The sequence below is a fragment of the Lissotriton vulgaris genome, chromosome 4_2 (assembly GCF_964263255.1).
Source record: "Lissotriton vulgaris chromosome 4_2, aLisVul1.2, whole genome shotgun sequence".
Lineage (NCBI taxonomy): Eukaryota > Metazoa > Chordata > Amphibia > Caudata > Salamandridae > Lissotriton > Lissotriton vulgaris.
In genome coordinates, this window is record NC_141692.1 from 3,975,276 (window position 1) to 4,001,618 (window position 26,343).

Sequence of the window (26,343 nt, forward strand, 5' to 3'; positions counted from 1 at the left end):
TATTTATAGTTTTAACCCCTTCCACTCTGGGCCGATTCTGCTGCTGTGCTGGACTTTTAAAGAGTGAATGTGTTTATGACGGCCCCCAGCCGTCATAAGCACATGAGCACCGTGATGCATGACGGATGGGGGCCGTCATCAGCATGGAAGGGGTTAATATACTCAAGTAATAACTTTGAAATTTTATTTTTAATGTAGTCACTAATTGACCTATCTTGATGCACCTCTGGTTTATAAATATGAGTCTCCTGAACTTTTTCTTTCTCACTTTGCTTATTTGAACTCACATTAGGTTTCAATTTCATTAAATTGTCTTGGAAAGGAATAAAAATAGCTCAAATTACCCATAATATTATCAACAATCCCATGCATATTGAGCAACAGCTACACCATTTTCTAAAAATAGAACATTTCGTTTTATGGTTACTTATTGCCATATTTCTCTAACACAGTTTCTTCAACCTTATGTCACTTACAAGTTGTACAACACTTAATTCACTAACAAGTATTCTTGGACCTTGTGTCAGTTCTATTCTAGATTGTACTATAGTTAAGTTTCCTAACAAGTTTTCTTCGCCCTAATGTGAACTCCGACCTCTTCTATATTTACAATGTCTGTCTCACAGGACTTCAGAATTTTTTTACTTATTATTGTATACTTTGAGCACCTATCTCTTTACTCCAAAGTTGACTTCTTTAATCACTTTTCCCAATTGTCTTTGGGTTGTACAGGTTTTCTTGACTCCTATTAACCTCAACAATTGGTGGTAGGATGATGTACGTCCACTCATGTGATTTATACCTCTGGTTTGGACGTCTTTCTCTTTTTGTCCTTTGAATAGTCTCTATTTTCTTTCCCAGTGTTTCTTTCTGGCTAGTGATCTCATTCACTTGCTCTTCTGGTTCTTTTGTTTTGTTCACTATTTTATATCTCAATCTACTAGTTTATTTAGGCCAATTGTCTCCTTTACAGACTTTCTTAGTTTTTGGTTCTACTGTGTTATGCTCCACTCTCTAAGCTCTTTTTCTTGGGCTTTTTCTTAATGGAGTTTCGTCTGCACTGTCATCAGTTTCACTTTCAGTATCTTCAACTGTATCATTGATTATGATTTTCACAATGTCTTTGTCTTCATCAGACTCAGCTTTCTCTTCTGTTACTCTGTTAGGAACACCTTCGTAACTGGTACTTGGAATTTTATCCTTATCGTGAATTACTTCCTCTACCCCAGTCTCAGGATTTCCGTTCCTGCTTTCAGAGTTTCCAGATTGATCTTCAGTTTTCTCCTCTTCAACAACTTTGTGTTCACTTTCTTTTGCATCTCTACTGGTGTCTGTCTTTACCAAATCTCAATCTTCAGATTGATCTTCTGAATCTGGTATCTCCACAACTCCCCTTTTATTTTTTTTTATTTTTTTTAATGTTCTTATATAGCGCTCGATCACCTAGGGAGGTATCTCGGCGCTTGCCTTAGGAACCCGTCCTGGCTTTTCCCTGTGAGATAGCCCCTACAGGGCATCCCCAATGTGAAAGCCAGGCATCCCGCCGCGGGGGGCTGTTGTGGAGATTAAGCAAGCTTAATGCCCAGAGTTGCAGAGTGTGAACCCATGATTAGGTCAGGCACCGAAGCGAGAATTATCGAGTCCGTGGACATTTGAGCTCAAGACCCTGCCGCGTCGGGAATTGAACCCTGGTCCCGGGTCTGACCTCTGCTTCAGGGTCTGCCTGCTCTAACCAGTGAGCCACACTTCTCCCTTCACCTTTACCTTCAGACGCAGAACTGGTTTCTGAGAGTTCCAGATGTCGACGTTCCTGTCGATCTTCAGTATCTGGAGTTTTTTTCTGGTTCAGCTTCAGAAACAGAGTCAGTTGTACTTTCACCGTCTTATGGGTATTCAGGTGCAGGCACACAAATGGTGTGGCTAGCATGAACCCACCTTTTCAATCCAGCACACTTAACTGCAGTAGTACTGACCAAGATAACTTGACTTGGCTTTTGCCACCGAGGTACCAAGCAATTTCTCCTGTGATGCACTTTCACTCGAACCCAGTCTCCAGGGACTAGATCATGAGCTGGATTTTTCTCTTTGGAATTTGACTCAGTTCCCACCTCGTGGAGCACAGAAGTTACCACATCAGACAGATTTTTGCAGTAATCCAGTATGATGTCATCATTAATTGTCAACAACTTAACAGGTACATAGGCCTGCCTCATCACCCTGCCCATCAAAATCTCATGTGGACTTAGTCCAGTTTTCCTGTCAGGTATGCTTCTTAGTGTCATTAAGACAAGCAGGAAGGCATCGGGCCACTTAAGTCCTGTTGCCAGACACATTTTTGAAATTCTGTTTTTAATTGTTCCATTCACCTGTTCCACTACTCCTGAAGCCTCAGGTCTGTAAGCACAATGCAGCTTCTGGCGAATGTCCAGTGCTTCACAGATCATCTGCATAACTTCATTTTGGAAATGAGGTTCTCGGTCTGACTCAATCGTCACCGGGAACCCGAAACGTGGTATTATCTCACGTAAGAACAGTTTAGCAACAGGTATTCCATTGTTTCTTCTCGTGGGGAAAGCTTCCACCCATTGGGAGAACAAACAGATTATCACAAGAACATACCTAAGCCTATTACATGGGGGCAACTCTACAAAATCCATCTGAACTCTTGTAAATGGACCACCCTCCCGTCCTATGGTTCCCAAACTTACAATAGTTCTTCTGTTTGGATTGAATTGCTGACATAACAAACATCATTAGCACAGGCTTTCGGCAATCATTCTGAACTTGGGATTATACCAAGTCTGTCTAAAGAGACAAATCATAGCATCTCTACCAATGTGGGCCTGACCATGGTACATTCGGGCCATGTCTGAGATCAAGCTATCGGGCATTACTGGTCTTTCATCTTTGTAAACCCAGTTTTAATCTTCCTCTCTTTGTCTGCATCCACATTTTAGCCAAATATCCTTTTCTTTTGCTTCTGCCTCTTCCTGTATCTGTTTCACTTCCTGCCAAGGGGCTGATTCCGATCTGGTAAAAAGCGCTCCGAATTGCAGTTCGGAGCGTTTTTCCCGTACGAATTGTACCCTGCAACGTCCCCCGTACGTACGACGAAGTACGATCCGTACCAGGAGCTGGACTCCGTACGAATCGTACAGGGACCGTATGAATCAAATCCCCGTACGAATCTCCCTCGAAACCCACTGTACGCAACATCTGTACGGATCGCTGCTGCTTTTTCCGACCCGGCAAGTACGATTCGTGTCGGGTACGCACCGTACGACCCTTTTCCTACGAGAGCTGAAAATAGCCGTAAAAGCAGAGTACGCCCCGAAACAGGTACGGAACGCCCCCCCCCCGGGTACAGCACATACCCCCCATGATCACAGGGGTTTGGCGCGTACCCCTGCGATCATGGGGGTACGCGCCATACCCTGTGATCTCGGGGTGTACGCACCGTACCCCATGTTCGCTGGGTGTACAGTGCGTACACCCTGCGATCGCTGGGTACGGCGCTCATCCCCGATGATCGCAGGGGTAGGCGCCGTACCCCGGCAATCATGGGGGTACGCGTCGTACGGTGTGTATGTGATTATGCATTTTTCCGTACGAATCACCCTTACCTGACGTGGACCGTATGAATCGCGTCCTGATTCCCCGGTCCGGATCATACTCGTCGGGTCGTACGGCGTGTGTACGAGTCGTACGGTTCACGGTTTCAGCCTTGCAATACGTACGGATCGGGACGATTCGGACGGATTCACGGAATGCGGATCGTACTACGCGATTCGGACGGACGGGTACGATTCGTACGGAAAGGGTTCCGGAAGGTTTTTTACCAGGATCGGAATCGACCCCAAAGTCTCAACTCCAGTGGTTAGCATTAAAGGACTCAGAACATGTTTTTTCAACTTTTCTTGATTGATTGAAATTTGATGTTTAGCACAATGCTTTGCAATTGCATCTACGTAATTGTTTCCATGGGTAATGTAATCCTCACTCTTTTTATGGGCTGAACAATTCACAACAGCTATCTTCTCAGGTAAATGGATCACATCTATTAGTGTTTTCACAAATTCAGCATTCTGAATAGGTGTTCCTGCTGAAGTCAAATAACCTCTTTGGGACCAGAGCAGTCCATATTCATGAACAACTCCGTAACCATATTGACTGTCAGTCACTATAATTACTTTCACCTCTTTTCCTAATTCACATGCTTGTATCAAAGCAATTAACTCTGCTACTTGAACAGAATGAATTCCTTTTGGACAAGATGCTTCCAACACTTCTGCCACAGTACAAACGGCATATGCAGCACTTAGAACACCGCTCTCTGTTCTCAGGCCTGATCCATCCACAAGCATCACAAAATCTGATTCAGGTAAAGCTTCATCTCTGATATCTGGTCTAGGTTTTGTGCAGTATTCAAAAAAATCTAAACATTTGTGATCAAGCTCACTTTTCACTTCTGTATCAATGGTGTCAGGTAACAATGTTGAAGGATTAACGTTCACACATCTGGTAATGGTCACATTCTCAGCTCCCAAAATTATTTTCTCATAACGGGTCATTCTGCTGTTGGTCATATACTGTGTTTTTACTCTAGTGAGGAGAATCTCCACAGAATGAGGTACATATACCCTCGCAGGAAATCCCATCACTATTCCTTAACTTTGCTCCAGACTTACACTAGTTGCTGCTACTGCTTTCAGACAACCTAGCAAAGCTTTTGCAACAGGGTCCAAAACAGCTGAGAAATACGCAAATTGTTTTCTTAATTTTCCATGTCTCCGAACCAATACTGACAATGCACATCCTTCTCGGTCACTGCAGTACAGTTCAAATTCTCTCTCATAATCAGGCATTCCTAAAGCTGGTGCTTCACATAGTTTAGTTTTCAGCTGTTCAAATGCTTCCATCTCTGTTTTGGTCAGAACAATGGGATCTCTGATGTTCGCATCTGTCAGTCTCTGTAATGGTTTTGCAATCAATGAAAATCCACTAATCCACTGTCTACAATAACCTACCATTCCCAAGAACATTCTCACCTGTCTTTGATTCTCTCTATCGTAATTTGCCTGATTCCTTTAGCAATCTTGTGACCTAGATATTGTACTTCATTTTGACAAAACTGCAATTTTGATGGAGACACTTTATGTCACTCTTTTTCCAAATGATTCAGCAATGCTACAGTGTCAGTTACACACGCATCCTTTGTTTTTGATTCAATCAAAAGATCATCAATGTATTGTACTAACACAGACTCTTCAGGCATGCTCAAATGTTCTAATGATTTCTTTAGCAGCTGATTAAAAATATGCAGTCTTTTTACCTGTTCACCTCCGCTGAATCCTGTCTCTGCACTGTATCTCTGCTGGTTTACACTGTATGGCAGTGGCGGTTGTGGCACCTGACTTTGCTGATTTGCTATCTGCTGTTGTTGTGGTTGCTGTTGATTTACCTCAAACTGCACCTGCGGATTCAATGATGTATTTTCTCCATTAAGTCTAGGCGGACATTTACACTCTTTCTTCCAATGCCCTAACTTGCCGCAATTGAAACATGGAAATTTCTTCTTCAATTCATTGATATTCCCTACTAATTTAGGTTTACTTTTAAAACGACCTTGATTCCCTGTATTTTTACTCTCCATTTGCACTACTTGCTGTTCTGCTACTTTCACTTGTGCCCACATGGCTTTCTCTTTTCAGCTTTTTCTGTTTTGCATCAATTTCTTCACAGCAATATTTTGACTGTCTCAGTACTTTATCTACTGATCTCGATTCCCATCCTATCATGCTGTGTCTAATCATGTCTGAAATTTCTGGTCTCAAACCATATACAAATCTATATATGAAATGACTCATGTTCTTTTCATTCAGTTCCTCATAACCACTATACTGTTTGAAAACTAACAACAATCTTTCATAGAATGAATGTACAGTTTCTTTTGGCTCGTGTGTGTTCCTGTCTATTTTCATTCAACCAGTTTCTTTTGGAGGTATTTTATTTTTCAGCCATACTATCACTTGTTCGTACTTTCACATTACATCTGGTGATGGGGCTCCTGTTACTTTATCTCTGGGATACTCTTCCCTTGGCTACAGATATTTTGCATTCTGTCCATAGGTCTGCTGGCACCACTATGTCAAACAGTCCATCCAAATCAATCCATAAAACTTTTGACACTTTTACAAATCTGTCTACCTGTCGATACCATTCCACTGGTTTCTCTCTCAACCTAGGAAAATCATTTGTGAATGACAATATGTCTTGTCTGCTCCAAGGAACATGCACATATCCTCCTCCAGGTATCTCTCTCATGGGGAACTCGGTTGTCACTGTTTCCTTTTCTCTGATTGGAAAAGCTAATGTGGATTTGTCACTGTTCTCTTCTTTCTTCTTTGCCACTTGACCCTCCATTTACTTACTTCTCTCCATTTTCGCAACAACACAATCAAGTCTTTTATTTGTGCTAATCTCCCAGCAGTATTCATGTTCTCAATCTCTCTTTCTGCAAAATCTACTCGATATGTTTTCTGCAATGATTTTATTTTTGAAAATTATATTCCATATTCACTTTCCACTTCTTCCAACAGATCATACATTGTTTTGGCCTTCCATGTTATGCTTTTACATAAAAACATGAGCTCATCATCCTGATATATTTTTAGTCTGTCCGTTCCAATAGTTGCAATTATTAATTCTTCCATGTCTACGTTTAATTTGGCTACATCCAGTACTTTTGATTCCTGCTCTTTTAATTTTAAAGTTTTAATCCAATCACTCAATTCTTTATCTGATGGTCCAACAGGTGTTTTTGTTAAATCTATTTTATCTACACTTCTCTCTAGGTTTGCAGAGTCAGATTCTGCTCTCATCGGGTATATACATTAAGGTGGATTCACATTTTTATTCCGCCTTATTTCTGACAAATCAGGATAAATATTCTCTTTTACTTTCTGCAGACTCTGTTGCAATGGAATGGTTAAACTTGGCTCTTTTATTCTTTGATTTTCGAATACTGGTATTACAGGTCCTATTGTCACTGGGAAAGTTACTGCTTCCATATTCTTCATAAGATTTTGGATCAATTCATGTGTAGAACGTTCATAATCAGAAATATCTGGCTGTACATTACTTTGTTTTTCTGTACTGAGCACAGTTCTGTGTGACTCATTTATTTGTACAGGAGTACCTGTAATTCTAGCCTCCCCAATTGGTGTACTTGGAATATATCTCGTTTCTACTCTTTCAGGGAATTCTCGGAAATTTGATGGTTGTCTCGGAGTTTCACTAACTCTCTCATCTGCTATTGGAGCATTCGGGGTAGTCCATAAAGAACCTGGCTGATATGGTGGCGATATCCTATTTAATATTTCCTCCAGTACAGCATCCTCTGATTCACTTTCACCATAACCTTGGTTCCCTGTCTCCACATTCTTTTTCTTTTCTGTACATTTCCGTCCTTCATATTCTTCCTCTAGTCTAACTGGATACATGCCATTGGACATATTACCATTTCTCCATCTACTCATTCTACTCTCATGTGTTTCTCCCCATAAATCTTGACCTCTACCTCTTGGTCTGATATGCCTGCTTAACTTCTCGCTTTCCAGTTCATGCATCTCATCTTCCCATTTGACCAATGCTTCAAATTGAGTTGGTCTAGGTCTCGGTTCAAGCTTCATCATTCTGTCTCTCAAATTTCTCGGAATTGCCAAATCAAATGATCCTCCTTCTGGAAAAGCTAATACACCATCATCCTTGGTATACCGTACCCAATTCTCAAACTAAACACACGTATGGTAACCATATTTGGACATCATATGCGGAGCAGGTGTTTTTGGTGAAGGAAGTATTTTTCCCTCTCTCGTAACTACCTCTTTGTCTTTTACAAACATGTTTTTCAACTTCTTAAACCATGAAGGTTTCTTCTTGTCTTCGTCATAATAGTAATAAGACTTTTTTCTGGTAATTCTCTGTCATTCAAAAGATCACGCACTTCCCTGTTTGCTGTTCCGTAACACCAACCTATCACAGCACGGTTTGTACTAGCACACCAATTAGAACAAGATACGTCACTGTTGTGCTCAACCAATAGCTCTCGCTGTTTTCCGTGATGCACCAATCAGCACCTACTCTGCCTTGGTCACGAGGACCAATCCCAGCGCGACACTTTTGACGTCACCAGCGCTCCGGGTTCTGAAGCGCCAACTAACCCCTCCTTTACAGGATTTTTCAAGAAGTCGTATTTACAAGATATTTTACAAAATCAGTTACTAACTTTACAGAAAACAATACCATTTGCCTATTTTGCTAATAAAGTGATAGAAATTTTCAATCACACAAGTATTCTGTAACTGGAGTAGACAACGCTTACCTCCTCCGAATTTTTAGACTCGTCGATAAAGTAGCACTACCCTCTACCTTACCCTTCTATCAGGCAATAACGAACTTGTTTCTCCAGGAAAGCACATACAGAGATCTTTTTCACCTCCTTAGAGACAATCCCAGAGTTTCACCAGAACGCGTATTGCAATTTCATTTACTCACATTCATACAGAAATCCCTATTCATATACACATGAATTCTGTATCACCAGTACGCAGCGCTCACCTCTAGCCCACCACAGAATTCCTCTATTGTTAGTAAAGTAGACGCCACTCCTTTACCCTTCTATCAAGCTCGGGTTAAGTCCTACTACTCTCCCAGCAGTAAGTTTTAATCAGGATACACAATGATCCCTGTGCTTGAAGGCTAAGATTTTATAGACTGTCCTCACTATACATTTATTCTTTCACACCTAATGTCCCTAAACAGTGATATACGACAATACCACCGCAGTATTCGACGATACTCGTTTTTTGAAACACACCAATGCACTGTGCAACTTTACTTGCCACACTTCCTCTGCTTGTAGACAGAGGCACTAGCTTCACGCAACACTTGGAAGCCTTTTTCGGACTACATATAACGTAATACAAACTCAACAGATGTTAGTCATAATTCTGTACATTAAATTCTATATAGTACTTTATACATAACCCTAGCTAATTTCCTTAGCAACGACTACTCTGCTACCAAGATATAACTGCTACAGCGGAACTGCAGAAATCATTTTAATCAACACTTACCATTTCCCTGAAACCTCAGAACACACATTCATTCGTCAATGGGGCCCATAACATTGCACACTTACTCTTTTCACTTAACTCAGTTTCAAGGTTTTGGTGAAAATGCAAAGGAGTAATGCTGTAACATTTCGCAGAGTGTCTAAACATATTTAATCAGTTACTATTTACCCCTACAGTTTTATACGCTTTACCATGGTTTAAATCAAACATGAATTTTATTCAGACACACCACCATAGTGGCAATGGATCTGCTAGAAAGAAAATTAGGCGTAGGAAAATCACAAGACCAGCTTTTAATATTCAATTTTCCCAATTTTATTAAAAGCAAAACTTTAATATATCTGACATTTTCTTTATTCAGTAAAATCTTAAACTTTATTTGAAAAAAATGATCATTTTATTCAGAGCTCAGAAAATAGTCATTTATTTAAAGATCAGTTAAAAGTTTAGCAAAGAACAGGTAGTTCCAAATTCATTCTCTCCTAACATCCCTAACTAACATCCTCATCTTATCCTTTCAGTCCTGCAAGGAAAAAAGAAATAGGAACAGTGCAGAGTCCTGAGCAGGAACAGTACAGAGTGCTTGGAACAGTACAGAGTGTTGTGTAGGAACAGTGTAGAGTGCTGCACAGGAACAGAACAGAGAGCTGTGCAGTGACAGCACAGAGTGCTCTGCAGGAACCGTACAGAGTGCTGCGCAGGAACAGTACAGAGTGCAGGAACAGTACAGAGTGTGGTGCAGGAACAGTACAGAGTGCTATCAGGAACAGTACTGAGAGCTAAGTATGAGCAATACAGAGTGTTTCACAAAAACAGTACAGAGTGCTGAACAGGAACATTAGAGAGAGTTGTGCATGAACAGTACAGAGTGCTATGCAGAAAAAGTATAACATGTTGTGTAACAACAGTACAGAGTCCTGTGCTGGAACAGTACAGAGTGCTGTGCATGAGCAGTACCGTGTGTTACACAGAAACAGTACTGAGTGCAGAAACACTACAGAGTGCTGAACAGGAACAGCACAGAGTGTTGTGTAGGAACTGTACAGAGTGCTTGGAACATGAGGGTGCTGTGCAGGAACAGTATAGATTACTGCACAGGAACAGGAAAGGGTGTTGCACAGAAACAATACAGAGTGCAGGAACAGTTCAGAGTGCTGAACAGGAAGAGCACAGTGTGCTGTTCATGAACAGTCCAGAGCGATGGAACAGTACAGAGTGCTATGCAGGAACAGTACAGAGCGCTGGAACAGTACAGAGTGCTGAACATTAAGAGTACAGAGTGCTCTACAGAAAGGAAAAGGGAAACATCTCAGTTTGACACAGGTGGAAAAGAAGAATGTTCTACAAATACCATCTGGAAGAAACTGGATTATTATTTGAGATGGGCAACTGATCACTCAAGGAATCATTACAACTCTTGTCAGTACTAACGTAAGCTGAGCACCGCCTGCTGGAACCTATAGTACAAAGCCGGCAGGATTAGCTTAGGGAATAACTTAAAGTATCTCACATCCAGGAATCGATCTGCAATCCGACAGCACTTCGAGAGGAAATCGGGAAATCAACTACTTCTAAGAAAAATCAGGGGGTTTTATACACTAATTTCCTAACTTAATCTATCTAAAAAGTATCTAACATCACCAATTTGGGTTCTGATTGGATAATTTGAGGTGGGTGAGCATCTCCTCACCATTACAACATCATATTCATGGTGAATAAGCAAAACCATAAGGCAGTATTGCTTAGGACAGTCTTTGGCCTGGTCACTTCCTTGACTCACAACGTTGCACTATATTCCCACGTTCAGAACACTTGACCGTCCATGCGTTGACAATCATCCTAACTTCAGGGCAAAGCAGCCTTGAACTTCCCATCTGAGCACAGGCAGCTCACACTCGCTGGCAGGCTTTGGGCATGCACGCGCAGTCCAGCACTTGCTCACAGTTAGCCAGAGTAACCAGATTTTGTAGGCCTCAGAGGCCGCTTTTGGAGCTATCATAGAAACAAACACAAATTCATGTTAAATATGGAACTAAAGCCCTTCTGTTTACCTCCCACCATACTAATGTTTCCCTATTAGTTATTACCTAGCAGGTAAGCCACATAAATGCATTTTATACTTACATATCCGACGACTTTTGAGCACAATAGCGTGTACAATGAGCACATTCATATTGTGTTTGTTCATATTTAGGCTGTGCATTAGTTCACATTACAATAACAATAGAAATTAGTTAAATATATTGCTTCATGCAAACAAAAATTAGTATTCCCACGTGTTCATCTATGTGCATCTTATACTATTTGTTGATTAATACACCACAACACACCATTAGTAAATGTTAATGTTATGGAACATTGATTTCACAAGGGGTACACAAAATGTTGTTTTGCCACCTTGCTCCATTAGCAGCTCCCACCCCAATCCAAGATTGACAAGCACCAGTTCATCCAGAGGGAAGGGTGAAAGGCATCCTTAACCTCGATGAGAAATCCAGATGGTTGCCCCATGGCATGTTGGTTCATTCAGTTCCCGTGTGCACGTCTCTCCACGGAGGATCAGAACAAGAGTGCAATGCAGCAAAAGTACCAAATGTTCTGTAGGAACAGTACAGAGTCCTGTGCAGGAACTGTGCAGAGTCCTGAGCAGGAACAGAAAAGAGTGCTTGGAACAGTACAGAGTGTTGTGTAGGAACAGTGCAGAGTGCTCTGCAGGAACAGAACAGATTGCTGTGCAGGACAGTACAGAGTGCTGTGCAGGAACAGTACAGAGTGCAGGATAAGTACAGAGTGTGGTACAGGAACAGTACAGAGTGCTGCACAGGAACAGAACAGAGTGCTGTGCAGGCACAGCACAGAGTGCTCTGCAGGAACCGTAAAGAGTGCTGCGCAGGAACAGTACAGAGTGCTTGGAACAGTAAAGAGTGTTGTGTAGGAACAGTGCAGAGTGCTGCACAGGAACAGAACAGAGTGCTGTGCAGGGACATCACAGAGTGCTCTGCAGGAACTGTACAGAGTGCTGCGCAGGAACAGTACAGAGTGCAGGAACAGTACAGAGTGTGGTGCAGGAACAGTACAGAGTGCTATCAGGAACAGTACTGAGAGCTAAGTATGAGCAACACAGAGGGTTGCACAGAAACAGTACAGAGTGCTGAGCAGGAACAGTACAGAGAGTTGTGCATGAACAGTACAGAATGCAATGCAGGAAAAGTACAACGTGTTGTGTAGGAACAGTGCAGAGTCCTGTGCAGGAACATTGCAGAATACTTGGAACAGTACAGATTGTTGTGTAGGAACAGTATAGAGTGCTGCACAGAAACAATACAGAGTGCCCCATGGCATGTTAGTTCATTCAGTTCCCATGTGCACGTCTCTCCACGGAGGATCATAACAAGTGTGCAATGCAAGAAAAGTACAACGTGTTGTGTAGAAACAGTGTAAAGTCCTGTGCAGGAACAGTACAGAGTGCTTGGAACAGTACAGAGTGTTGTGTAGGAACAGTGTAAAGTCCTGTGCAGGAACAGTACAGAGTGCTGTGCAGGAACAGTACAGAGTGCTTGGAACATTACAGAGTGTTGTGTAGGAACAGTGCAGAGTGCTGCACAGGAACGGAACAGAGTGCTGTGCAGGGACAGTACAGAGTGCTCTGCAGGAACAGTACAGAGTGCTGTACAAGAACAGTACAGAGTGCAGGAACAGTACAGAGTGTGGTGCAGGAACAGTCCAGAGTACTATCAGGAACAGTACTTAGAGCTAAGTGTGAGCAATACAGAGTGCAGGAACAGTACAGAGTGCTGAACAGGAACATTACAGAGAGTTGTGCATGAACAGTACAGAGTGCTATGCAGAAAAAGTATAACATGTTGTGTAGGAACAGTACAGAGTCCTGTGCTGGAACAGTACAGAGTGCTGTGCATGAACTGTACAGAGTGCTTGGAACAGGAGGGTGCTGTTCAGGAACAGTATAGATTACTGCACAGGAACAGGACAGAGTGTTGTGCATGGGCAGTACAGAGTGTTGCACAGAAACAGTACAGAGTGCAGGAACAGTACAGAGTGCTGAACAGGAAGAGCACAGTGTGCTATGCAAGAACTGTACCGAGTGCAGGAACAGTACAGAGTGCCGAACAGGAAGAGTACAGAGTGCTGAACAGGAAGAGTACAGAGTGCTGTTCACGAACAGTACCGAGTTTAGGGACAGTACAGAGTGCTGAACAGGAAGAGTACAGAGTGCTGGAACGGTACAGAGTGCTGAGCAGGAACAGCACAGATTGCTCTACAGAAAGGAAAAGGGAAACATCTAAGTTGACACAGGTGGAATATAGGGGGCAGCATTAATAATGTTCTACAAATACCATCTGGAAGAAACTGGATTATTATTTGAGATGTGCAACTGCTCACTCAAGGAATCATTACAACTCTTGTCAGTACTAACGTTAACTGTGCACCGCCTGCTGGAATCTATAGTACAAAGCAGACAGGCTTAGCTTAGGGAATGGCTAAAGTAACTATGCAGACCTGAAAGAGTAATGAAGTCAAAACATCCAACAATACAATCCGAAACAGAATAAGTAAAATCGAGTAAGTGTGATACCGAAAGGACAACACTTCAATAAGATATTAATTTCTAAAGATTTGAGGAAAAATAGCCAATGCTTGCATTAACAAGGGCCATAGACATTGAGTGTTAGGCAGAGGTCAACAGCTGGGTTCAATCCTAGTCCAATTGCCACTAGTCATCTGAATATGCTCAAGAAAAGGCCACTTGCAGCATTTTTGTTCCCTGTAGCAACAAAGAAGGTCAGCCAAGTGGCTCTTGGAAGCCACTCCTATGTCATGGTTACAAGAGGGGACAGGGCCAGTCCTTCATGATCCCTCTCAGGTCACTGACAGAAGGTCTAGACCTCTTCTGATATTCTGCAGCTCCTGAAAGGTGTGCCCGGTGCTAACGAAGAAAATGAGCAGCATTCTGTTATTTCAACCCCAGATATAGTATGTGATGGTATTTATGCTTATAAAAAAAAACAACAAGATGATGGAAGGAGTGCCTGAATTAATCTCAGCCACTGGCACTTGCTCAAGCCACGTTCAAGGCCATCGTTTCATGCCCTTTGTGCGATTCTAGAGAAGCCCGACTAAAGCAAATCATCCTTGGCCCTGCTCCAATGGGAATGGTCCAGCCAGAAAAACAGGGCCAGGTCCCCTCCAGATGGTAACACAAGCAACCCCAGACTGATTTCAATCTATTTAGGTCTCTCTGTGAGGTATGGCTTGAGTCCTCTGGCCTGTGACCTATGGCACAGTGAGCACGGGCTCCACATCTGAGCATATAGCTGCTGCACTAGGGCATTTACCGCAAAAACAGCAAGGCTATGGCAGGAATACTTGAGGTAACCTAGGATATAGGCAGTCACTTTGGCCACATTCAAGACCCTTGATTTTTTCCCCCTGTGCCATTCTATACAGACACACGTCTTATGTATATCAGCCTTGATCCGGCTTAACTTGGAAGCATCCAGCCCAAACTCCCTGTCCAGGTCCCTTTCAGGTGGGAATACAAACTTCCAAGACTGCTTTTGACCTTCCTAGGTCTCTTGGTTAGGTGTGGCTTGAGTTCAGTGGCACAGTCAGCATGGAATCCATGCCTGGGCATGCCTGCTGCACTTAGGGTGTCGACTGTAAAAACAACGAGTTGTTGGAAGTAATGCTTGAGATAATCTCAGCCATTGGCATTTGTCTGGAGCCACTTTCCAGACCACTGCGGGTTCTGCTTCAGTAGAAACAGTTCAGCCTGAACTGCCATGTCTCCTCCAGATGGGAAAAATAGCAACCACAGACCGGTTTTGACATACATCGTCCCCATGAGTGAAGTATAGCTTGAATTTCATGCATTCCGGATCAGAGTGGACCTCGCTTGACCATTCTGGATGGACTTTTCCTATTGGAGCAGGACAAAGACTTATTTCTATATGGACATGTCTGGGCCTGAACTCAGGTGACTTGGTGGGCAGAACAATGATGGACTAGGATGCGGTTACAAGAATATCACCACTGGTTGAGAATAATTCAAGCATTCCAGCTATCCATTTTAGCAATGTTTTATTTATATTTTTAAGGCATAGGTACACAAATCTTCAATGCCCCCCACCCCTTTCAAAGAAACATAGAAAGTAGGAAACCAAATCTTTCATAAGTAAAACATAAAGAGAGTTATTTACAACAAAATGATGCAGCTTTGCGCCGAGCAGCGTTATTTTAACAGCACAGGGATGTGTCATATTTACAACAATATGACGCATCCCAGTGCTTTCCCCTGCACAGGAGCAACATTTGCTGCCATGCGCCAATGGAGGCAGCCTGCCCTGTGGTACAAGAGTGCCTGTGTTGCGTGTGTGATTGTTTTTGTGCAGGAAGGGACACCTTCCTGCCCAAAAACAATCATTGATGGTGTTTCCTCTTTCTATGTGTGTTGCAGAATGCAGCACTCATACAAAGAGCAAAAAATGAGGTGGAATAAAAGTAGTAGGATTCTGACGCATTCCCAGGTTCACGAAATGTTGCAAATCTGGAAAAGCGGCAGAATCCATGTGTGTTGCGTGGAAACCACACAGCAACGCCCATGGCATGCCCCTTTCATGCAAAGAGATGCACGAAAAGGGTTCATATAGGGTGGCTTTGCGTGGCCTTGTAAATTTGGACCAGCACACTGCACCGTTGGTGCATCAAAAAAATTGACGCTTGTAAATAAGCCCCAAAGTTTTCATTATTAGGGGAAAAGGTACTAGGATGAATGGGAGTCTATCTGTGTCTCAGGCCTCGGCTGGGAATGATTGTCCCCAAATGTGGTGGTCTTGAAGTTGGGGATAGTCAGGGAGATTTAAACAAAGAGCGCATTGTGGGAAATAAAGATGTGTCCATGGTCATGAAACAGGGCAGGCACCTTAAATAGTGCTCTCTTTCAAAGCAGAAGCCAGTGGGGACATCTCAGATAGGTGTGACTCGATCCCAGTGTTTGGGGCATGTAGGGAGCCTGGCGACCCGTGCTGCACCAGCTGCAGCTTTCTTACAAGTTTGCCTAGCATGCCAAGGTATATCCAGTTAACTGGTGTTAGACCTGACATCATTGGCGTGAGTCTCCCTTCCATTTTTGATGGATTGCCTCCTCTGTTTTGACCTATTTTTGCTGGTTGTATGTTTTGGGCCCTGTGCCACTGCTAATCAGTGCCACAGTGCAAGTGCTCCCTATGTTAAATTGATATACCGATTGGATTCCATGATTGGCTTATTTGATCTACTGTCAGCCCCTAGTACAGTGCACCATGTGTGCCCAGGACTTGTAGAGCAAATGCTGCTGGTGGGCTTGCAGCACTGGTTGTGCCACCCACAGAAGCAGCTTGTAAAGTGTGTCTTAGGCCTGCCATTGCAAGGCCTGTGTGTAGTCTGTGACTACCATGTCGACTTGGCCAAGTGCACCCACTTGCCAGTCCCTAAACCTTCCCTTTGCTTCATATTAGACACCCCCATGGTAGGCCCAAGGGCAGGGTGCATTGTAAGTATAAGGTAGGACATGCTCAGATGTGTGTAGCATATTCTAGTAGTGAAATACAGCCATTTTCGTTTTTCACTATTGAAGGCTACCTGTTCTCATAGACTAGAATGGTCAGGGAAGATTGTTACATCCCTACAATCCTAACAGACTCAGGGAAAATGGTAGAAATTTGAGTTTAGTATGCCTGAACGCAGAATAATAAAATACACATTTTAGTAAAGTTTATTTTAATATTCTGTGTTTGCAAATACCACTTTTGGAAAGTAGGTATTTGCTTGCCAAACCATTTGAGCCCGCCTCTGCTGACTTGTGTTTTCCTTGTCTGGGTTTGTGTGTGACAGGGCTGGGGAAATTCCAGGAGACAGTCTGGGACAGCCCAGTGGTGAATAGGGAGATTTACCTCCAGATGGGAGGGGGAGAGTGCACCGGGGACCTGAATAGGGCTGGGCCTTCCCTCCACAATGCTGGCTTCACCCCCTGTGGCTTGTCTGATGATTCTGCCCTGTACATTGAAAGGAGAAGGGGAATCCTGTCAACAGAGTGCTCCAGAGCTGCATCTTCCCTCCCCTGTGCTGGCTCCACCTCCTGTGGGACGTCTGATTTTTCTGCCCTGCACAGTGAAAGGAAGAGAAGAATCATGTAAACACAGTGCTCAGGAACTGGTTTGAACTAGGCAGAGGCCTTTCTGCCTTCAGAGAACAAAGGATTTTGGGGTATAAAAATTGGGACCCAGTCCCACAGACTTTAGATCGATTCTGGAACAAGAAACCTTTCTGCCAAGGAGATGATCCAAGGAAGCTGCAGGAGTTTGGACTGCCCCTCTGCCAGTGTGCTGTTTGCTGGCCTGCAGTGGTTGCTTCATTGCCAAGGGAAAGGAGAAGGAACTTTGTAAGGACTTTCATCTACAGAATATTCTCCAAGGGCTTGAACTGTGCTTGCCTCCTGCTGAAGTCTCAGGGCCAAAATACTTCAACCCCAGCTCCCTCCTGAATTTCCTTGCTGGGAATTCCGACTCCAGTCACTTGCGTGCTGCTGGGAGCTGGAAGCGCGATGCATGGAGAAGAAGCGTGTCGCCGCCGTAGCTGAAATCATCGCAACGCCGGAGAAGCGAGAGTTTGTCGCATCTCCCTGGAAGCGTGTGTTCATCGAAGCTGTCTGCTGTCGCATCGCCGGAGAAGCGCGACGCATCGAGAGAGCTGTCATCGCATCACCGGAGAGGCACATCGCAGGGCCTGTTGCGGCTCCAAAGTACAGAGTCGTCGCAAGGCTGCCAGGGCGTCATTGCATCGTCATTGCATCGCTGCATCAAGGGTGCCATCTTCTCGCATCACAACTGGATCATCGCATCAGCAGCAAGGCGCCATCTTGCGCACCGCAACAGGTCGATAATCTACGCATCACCTCCGCACCGGTAAGGCTCACGGCGAGTCCCCTACTCTGCGCAAACATTGAGGAAGGACTCAACCGTTCCCCCGGGCCACGGATCCAATGCATCTCCCCTTCTGCGAGCCTTTTGTTTACTTTGCGTGCCGCATCCAAGAACTTTGTTGAGAACTTTGTCGCATTTACCAACAACTTGAACTAAGAGACCTTTTATCATCCTTTAAGTAACCTTTAGTATAGTATGGTGGATTTTTGTCGTTTGTGGTCTTGTGTTTAAGTCTATATAAAGAATTCCTATTTTTATAAAACCTATGTTCTGTCCATCTGTTGTGCTATCACTGTATTGCTGTGTATATTCACAAATGCTTAAAACACTGCCTCTGAGATAAGCCTGTCTGCTCGTGCCAAGCTACCAAAGGGGTGCGCAGGGGTTATTAAGGAGAGTAATCCCATTGTCCTGACTTAGAAGTAAGGGTCCCTATTCGGACAAAGGTGATAACCATTGCCAACTAGAGACCCCCAGATCTAACATTAGGCAAGAAGTGATTGTCCCAATCAGTTGAGAGTAGTAATATGGTGATCTTCTCGATATAGGGCAGAATTTTACTAAATACATAAATTAACAGAATCAGGACCTGAATAATTTGTCCCCTGGTACTCCAAGGACAGCTTTGCATCGATCTGGATGCCAAGATTGTGGTCAACTTTGGAGGGGCAGGGTGAAAGGCCTATAGCCGCTGGCCAGACGGATGGGCTCCATCTATTCAAGGTGCGTCTGGTAATGAGGAGATCTGTTATTACTGGATTCACTTTTAGAATCATGGTGACTTCTGTTACAGTACCATGGCTAGCACATCCACCAGATGTTCACCAAAGGATGAAGAGGAGGAGATAAGCTTGAAGGACAACATGGTGTCGCCTAGAGACATATTGTATTGCACTCTGAGAGTGTGCAAAGGAGTATCTAATGGGAATTTTCAGATGTTGAATGGAAGAGGGAAGAGCACAGATCCCTTGGGGACACCACAGCTGATGTGCCTGGCCTGACACTTACACAAGAGTGGTCAGTACCTGATCCCATGGAAAGGATTGTGTCAACTTTGAGGAATTACCTTCAAGGCCATTTTCTTCCAATTCGGAAAGGAGTAGGGAGTGGAGAATGGCTCTGTGTCAACTCCCCTGCACTTGTCTTCCAGCACTAAGTTCAGTGCCAGCTCAGTTCTGTGACCTGGCCTGATCCTGGGCTGAAACGGGTCAGGATGTTATTGCATTCAAGAGAAGTTTGTAACTGGACTAAACTATTCCAAATTTTTGCAAAGGTAGGAAAAATGGGATTGTGTGATAGTCACTGTAGTCATGAGGGGGAAGGGAAAGTGTTTTCAGCCAGCTGTAACCATTGCAGACTTCAATTGCAGAGGTAATTCCCTGGAGTTTCAGAAGTGGTCGAATAGGATATGAGATTGAAGAAGGGCAAGTCTGATTAACTATTTTAGCCAGGCACATGCCAGCAGGTGAGCCTGACAGTGGGTAGTGGCAATGTCCTCTATCACAGCTGTGCGAGACTTCTCATTTTTATTGTACAACTGTTTCACAGAATCAGGTTAGATGGCTCTTCCTAGATTCATAACAGAAAACACATGGACAGTAGTATAAAAGAGGTTCCATGAGGGTTCTAAAAAGTCCCACAAGGAGAAAAGGGATCCGAGATCTTTCATCACTGTAAGAAGTTATTTTTATAGGTTTGGAGACGGGACAATCCAGGGTGATTGATAAACTAGTTGTGACTGTGGTATTTGTGGTTTGTGCCATCTGGACCAGAGACTGGTGTTGTTTGCTTGGGGATGGCTAGCTTTGTATCATTTTTCCTTTCTAATCTTTATGTTCCCAGCTTCCAATGGGCTGGCTGAGTTTAACCCATAAGTTGCACCCCGGCTCTCGTTAAGGGTAGGTATTTTTACGGGCAGTTACATGGAGTTTATTGCTCACACTAAGGGCCTAATTTATGCGGTTTTGGCTTAGGGCAGCACAGCAAGTCACGCTATTGCGCTGCCCTACGTCAAAGTGAAAGGGCAGGAATGCACCGTATTAATCCAATATGGTGCATTCCTGTCCTTTCCCCTTGCGCTTGTGCAAATTCCACAGTCTAGCACCAACACAAGCACCCTTGTTCCATGGTGCAAGGGTGCCTGTCTTGTTGGCCGGATTGTTTTTGAGTACTTTCCTGCACAAAAACAAACCTGCAAGACTTTTTCCTTGAAAAAACAAGGAGAAATAAAGGGTCATATTAGCCCCGGGTTAGATTTGCAGGACATCTAACCTGGGCTTCTATTGGAATTCTTTAACGCATATTAGCAAGCCCATTATTGCCATTTTAGCGGCAGTTTCCTGCTGCAAAAAGTCAATAATTTTAACGAGGTTCTTGCTAATATGCCCAATTGTTTATTCTCCTCATTGAGGTTCCCCTGGGGAGGCGTCTAGTTTTGACACATACCCAGGGTTACATGGTTTTGTAAATCTGAGGAAGCATCAAAATTCATGGAAGTTGCATCGGAACACCCACTGCAATGCCCATGGAATGGCCTGGAGCACAGAGTAAGGCAACACAGGGATTGGTTCAGCCTTGTCTTACAAGGCCATCCAAAGCCACACAAAGTGGCTCGGCATGACCTAATAAATAAGATTTTGTTGTCTGCGTCGCCAGAGTGGCAAAAAAGTGAAGCTTTGTCGGCACCAGGGGCTCATAAATATTGCCATAAGTTCAGAGGTAGGTAGCTGGTGAATGGTGTTGTCTCTGAGGGGCGTTATTGGGAAGTTAAGACACTTCCTGCCTCCAGTAAACAAACCGTTGACTGGCAGTAAAGAAAAGGTGGGTAAAGTCTAATTAAGTTTCACCCGAACAGCACTTGCACTGTGCTTGTGAAATTTCTAGTATTTAATATATCTTCAAAGGAGACTCAAATCATTTCCCGGTGCTGAATTACTGTGTACATTTGTTTTTGTGTGGAACCTTTTTTGTTCACTTCCCCTGTCCGCACACATTCACAATACTTCTACTGAAGCTTTTCACATCATTTAATACCCATTCACTGACAACATAAGATCTCTTCCCACGGAAATGGCAGCAGCTACTAGCAATATGCTGCAATGCTAACTTTTTAGTGCTTTGTTGTAAAAGCAGATGTTTTAGCCTTAGAACGTTTGCGGAATTTCTTATCCCTCCCTCAGTACTTTTCTTTGCACTTTGCAGGCATTATTGAATTGATTTTTTCAACGTAATTTATTTGGTTATTATGATCAAATTCTAAATGTTGTAATAAACATTGAACATTAAAAATAAAACTAATATACAAGAGCTATGCTATATTTTACAACTAAACAGCCAGCCTCAAGTGCTGTTACCTTGCAGACAACGGAGTCATGATTGAAGGGTGCAGCAGGTGCAGTATCTCAAAGTTGTCAGTACTCCTCTAAACACATATTATTGCTGTATTTGATTACTAAACAGGCAGTCACAATTGCATTTACCTTGAAGTTAAAAGAAACTTAATTTGAATGGTACAGCAGGTGCAGTGGTGCCCGAAGCCAAAAGCTCCTCACCCACGCTTACAAGGCACTCAACAGACGACTCACCTTCTACAGACCCAACCACCAGCTCTGCTCCGCCAACCTCGCCCTCGCCATCATCCCCTGCATTCAAATAGCAACCGCCGGTGGCAGAACGTTCTCCCATCTCGCTGCCAAGACCTGGAACACCCTCCCCATCCTCCTATTCAAGACCTGGCTATTCGAGAGGTAGTAGCTCCCACCCCCAAGCGCCTTGAAAAACTCACGGGTGAGTAGTGCGCTTTACAAATGTTCTGATTGGTTGATTGATAGGGACCCCATTAACCCATATTATTGCTAAATTATACTACTAAACCAGACAATCAAAAGTGCATTTGTCTATCAGGCAATAGGTTCATGATTTTAATGGTGCAGCAGATGCTGTAGCCAACAATTCAATCAGTCAAAGATCTCTAGTTCGGCCACTAGGACCATAAAAGCACATAACAAAAATAAAACATTGTATACATTTCTGTCAACATGCTTTAAAATATCTAAAAGATAAAAAACACAGATTGAGTTGGTGATTAAGCACGAAGTCAGTAAGTACAAAAATACTCTCTTCAAGGAATCTGCTGACATAGTCCTAGTTTGTATATGTGTTCCAAAAACTGCTACTTCTTTTCCTTTCTTTTATGTCCTGATAAAGTGGATACGTTTGATTAAAATAGCAGTGTTAACCATGATAGCGCTACAATTAAAATACAGGGGATATCTTAGAGTAACTTAAGAAAAAAGACACCTACGTAACAGACATGATTAAAAACAGAAGGATGTCCGGGAACGATATCGTTTTCTCATTCTTTCTGAATTTCTAGTTAACAGAAAAAGTGGCAAAATGCAATCCTGTGAGGACCATCGCATGTTGTACTAGTTAGCAAGTGAGGGTCCAGATACAGAGAGTTAACAGCAGTGTCAGGTATAACGTGTGGTGATTACTTATCCTTTAAAACCTAATTTTGTACAAAAAAAGGAAGACGAGAAAAAGGAATCACAGCAACGTTAATAGGGAAATGTGCCTGTCCTCTAAATAAAATCATTAATGACTGGTAATGGGCATGTGTTGGCCTATAACTTCATTAACCCCATTTTAAAGGTAGCGCTACGAATATGCTACAAAAAATAGAAAACGTGTGAGACAGAAAAGGCTATGGGCATGTGGGTGTCATACTTCAGCAGCCTGAGCTTCTCAGAACAGTGTTTGAGGCCCATATTCTTACAGAGCTGGACCAGCCAGCGGGAGCTAGGCCTCCTGTAGGCGGGGCAAAAGAAAACTATGTGCACTTCGGTCTCCTCCACATTCAGACACACAGGACAATCCCGACTGCGGCTGCCCGACCAGTTGGTGGTGAACGATCGGAGTGGAAGTGTCCTGTGTCTGAACTGGATGTACAATTTCTTTGCGAGGAGCGGTTGGATATCGTCCAGTACTGGTTCTAGCGATATGATTGTTTTATGTCAATGAACCTCTGTCATCGGCTTCCTGTGAAAGTGCTCCATAGCTGGGTCATTTTTAGCTCTTTGTAGTTTTCAATTAATGCCTTTCTTGAAGTCACAATACTAGAATCTTCTGCTGATCTCCAAACATTTTCCCTCCCCAAGGCATGGCATGTATTCCCTATGTGCGCTGGCCAAGGCAATTTTCTTGCTCCAAGCAAACTCATAACTTCCCTTAGTTCATTCATATAAGGGGCAAGCTCTGGGGTGCTCCACAGACGTCATTAATAGAGAAGTGGTCTTAGAGCTATTTCGTCTGCTATTGAGCTAATTCCAAGATCCAGCCTAAGGGGAATAAGAGGGGAGCTAACAGGAAGTTGTAGAAGCTGTCTAGTAAAGGAGTTCTCTGTTGACAATAGGGGAGTGCTGGGGCGGTGTCCCCATAATCCTGCCCCGTACAAAGTTGCTCCTCTTGCCTGGACCTTATAAACTTCAGCTGCTGGACCTATTACCTTGTGAGAGCATTTGTTGTATACCTCTAGCATGCCCCTGATGCCTGGGCAAATTTTAGGTTAGCTTTTTTTTTGTTTGTACCCCCCAGTCCATTTTCTCAGTTAAGGTAATCCCGAGATATTAAAAAATCATCACCCTTTCTAGCGCAATTGGTTCTAGAGAGGGGTTTGGACGAGAGTGATTTTTTGCTTTGAAAATCATATATTTAGTTTTGCATACCCATTGGTAAAAGGATGTTGTCTGCGAACATCTTAGTGGGTATCTTGTGGTTCGCTAGCCAGGATGCGTCAATGTCTTTTCCTGCCAGCAAGAATTCTACTAAGCCGTTAATAAAAAGGGAAAAAAGAGTTGGGCCGGGATGCAGCCTTGATGTACGCCTTTATCAACTGGGAAGGGGGCTAAAAGCTCTCTGTTTTTGCCATACTTTATTTGAGCATAGTTTCCTTGATGTAGACGCTTCATCTTGTGGTACAAAAGGGGGTGGTGATGGATGGAGCATCCGAACCAATCAAACACTCACGCCCAGTCAACAGATCTGGGTCCAATCCATCACTGTTTTTTAGCCCACTCTGCCACCCCAGTTCAGACATGGCCATATGCAAATCAATAAAGATGCCAACAAGGGATTGATCGCATAAACTTTTGTGCTTCTGATCAACTAAATTAGATTAATTCCTGCTATTGTTATAATTTGTCCCATAGGTTTGGACACAGTAATCAAAATACTAAATAAGAAAAGCTACACGGATATTAAGTTTGACAATATCTCTTTATATATATTTGTTCTAAAAGGGTACTGTTACAATAAATAAAACTTTCATTAAAAACAAATGGACAAGGGGGGGCGTGGCTAGCAGCCAACGATGGCGGCCGCAGCTTAGGGAGGCTCCTGGGCAGAGGCGGCTTTCCGCGATAAATCCGCATTAAAATCCTGATCTTTACCGGCAGAAAGGGGCGGACCGGACCCGGTGTCCGTGCAGAGAGCAGCGTTGAAGTTTATGCGAGCGGCGGCGGCCAAAACGGGCGAAATCTCGCGCTCGAGAGGCGGAGGAGGAGCTGGGCCTGCCTGCAGCCGAGAGGCCGGGGATTACTGGTGCCCTGGACTCCGGCCGGAAGTGTCACGCAAGCGGGGGTGAGTGGCAGGAAGCGCCGGCTCCCCGAGCACGTCGCCCCGACAGCACCGCGAAGCTTCCCTCCCAGGGGTGCACACCGCGACAGCCCGTCAACACTCCCCGGACTCACCTGCATCCACCAGCAGCGCGACGGGAGCTACACAGACTCGACCCAGCGCCGCCATTACCCGCCACAACGTCGGAAGACGCCAGACCCCGGCAGCGGCCGGCACAGCCACTCAACGGCCGGCAAAGGTACGCGACAGCCACAGCTGGCGTGGGGTGCAGAAATTACAGGCTCTCCAGCGGAAACACCGGGGGCCTTACGCACGCGGCACAGCCAGGGGGGCAGGGACATGGCGGAGAGGTGTACCGCGACAGCCCCGGCCGGTGTGAGGCACACCTGAAAGCGCACCGCCGACCTCCCCCCTTGAATCCGATGCCGGGGGGAGACTTGGAGCCTGGCCTCTACGAACTCCTTACGAGAGCGTCACAAAGCTACGCAACGGCGGGGAGACACCACCCCCCACTGCAGTGACCGCATACCTCGACACAGCCTGCTACCGGAGCGCAAAGAAGCAGCCCTGCACATCCCACGCTCGAGTACGCTACCCACCAGGCAATTCCATTCACGGCGGCACCATGTCCAACAGGGGCCCCAGGAACACCTCGACCCAGGCCAAATTGGACAAATTCGCATATGAGAGGCAATCACCGCCCCAGGACCAACGCAAGGCCGCCGGAAAAGCGTCTGAAACGGAGGGGGCGAAAAAGGCCACGCTTGACGATGTCCTGGCAGCGCTGGCCCAAGTGCAAACGACGGTGGGGGCCACGGCAACGGAAGTCACCTTGATAAGAGCGGATCTCCAAAAAATGAATGAAAGGGTCAAACAGGTCGAGGTGGTCACTAAGTCACTGGTTGAAGATGTGTCCGAATTGCAAACTGCGGTGGAACGGCTGCAGACCGACAACAAACTGCTTAGGGACAAGCTGGACGACCAGGAAGGGCGCTCCCGGCGCAATAATGTCCGAATTTTAGGTGTGCCAGAATCTGAAGACACTGGGGCAATGGACCTCTATGTAGAGGACTTGGTCAAAACTCGGCTCAAGCCCAGGGGACTCTCAAACTTCTTCTCCGTCGAAAGGGCGAGATACTGGCTAGGTTGTTCAATTTCCGAGATCGAGATGCCATTCTGCAGGCCGCTAGAGTGGCACCGGCCATCCAAATTCAAAACTCAAAGATTGCTTTCTTCCCGGACTATACGGCTGAGGTGTCTCGGAGACGGAAAACGTTCCTGGAAGTAAAAAAGACCTTGAGGGACAAAGAGCTGCCGTACTCAATGCTATTCCCGGCTAAGCTGCGGGTGGTGGCGGACAAGAAAGTGTGGATCTTCGACTCCCCTGAAACAGCCCGGGACTGGCTGGAGGGTTGGCACACCGTTGGACGACAGCGCAAAACACACAGACCGGAACAAGACCGTGGAGGAGACAGCAGAACGGGCTCGCAAACATCGGGACGAGTGGAGGGAGCGGGACGCTCACCGGCCCATGGGTTCGAGGGAGGAGGCGAGGAAGACTGAACCCGACCTTGGACTCAGACCACTAAGCA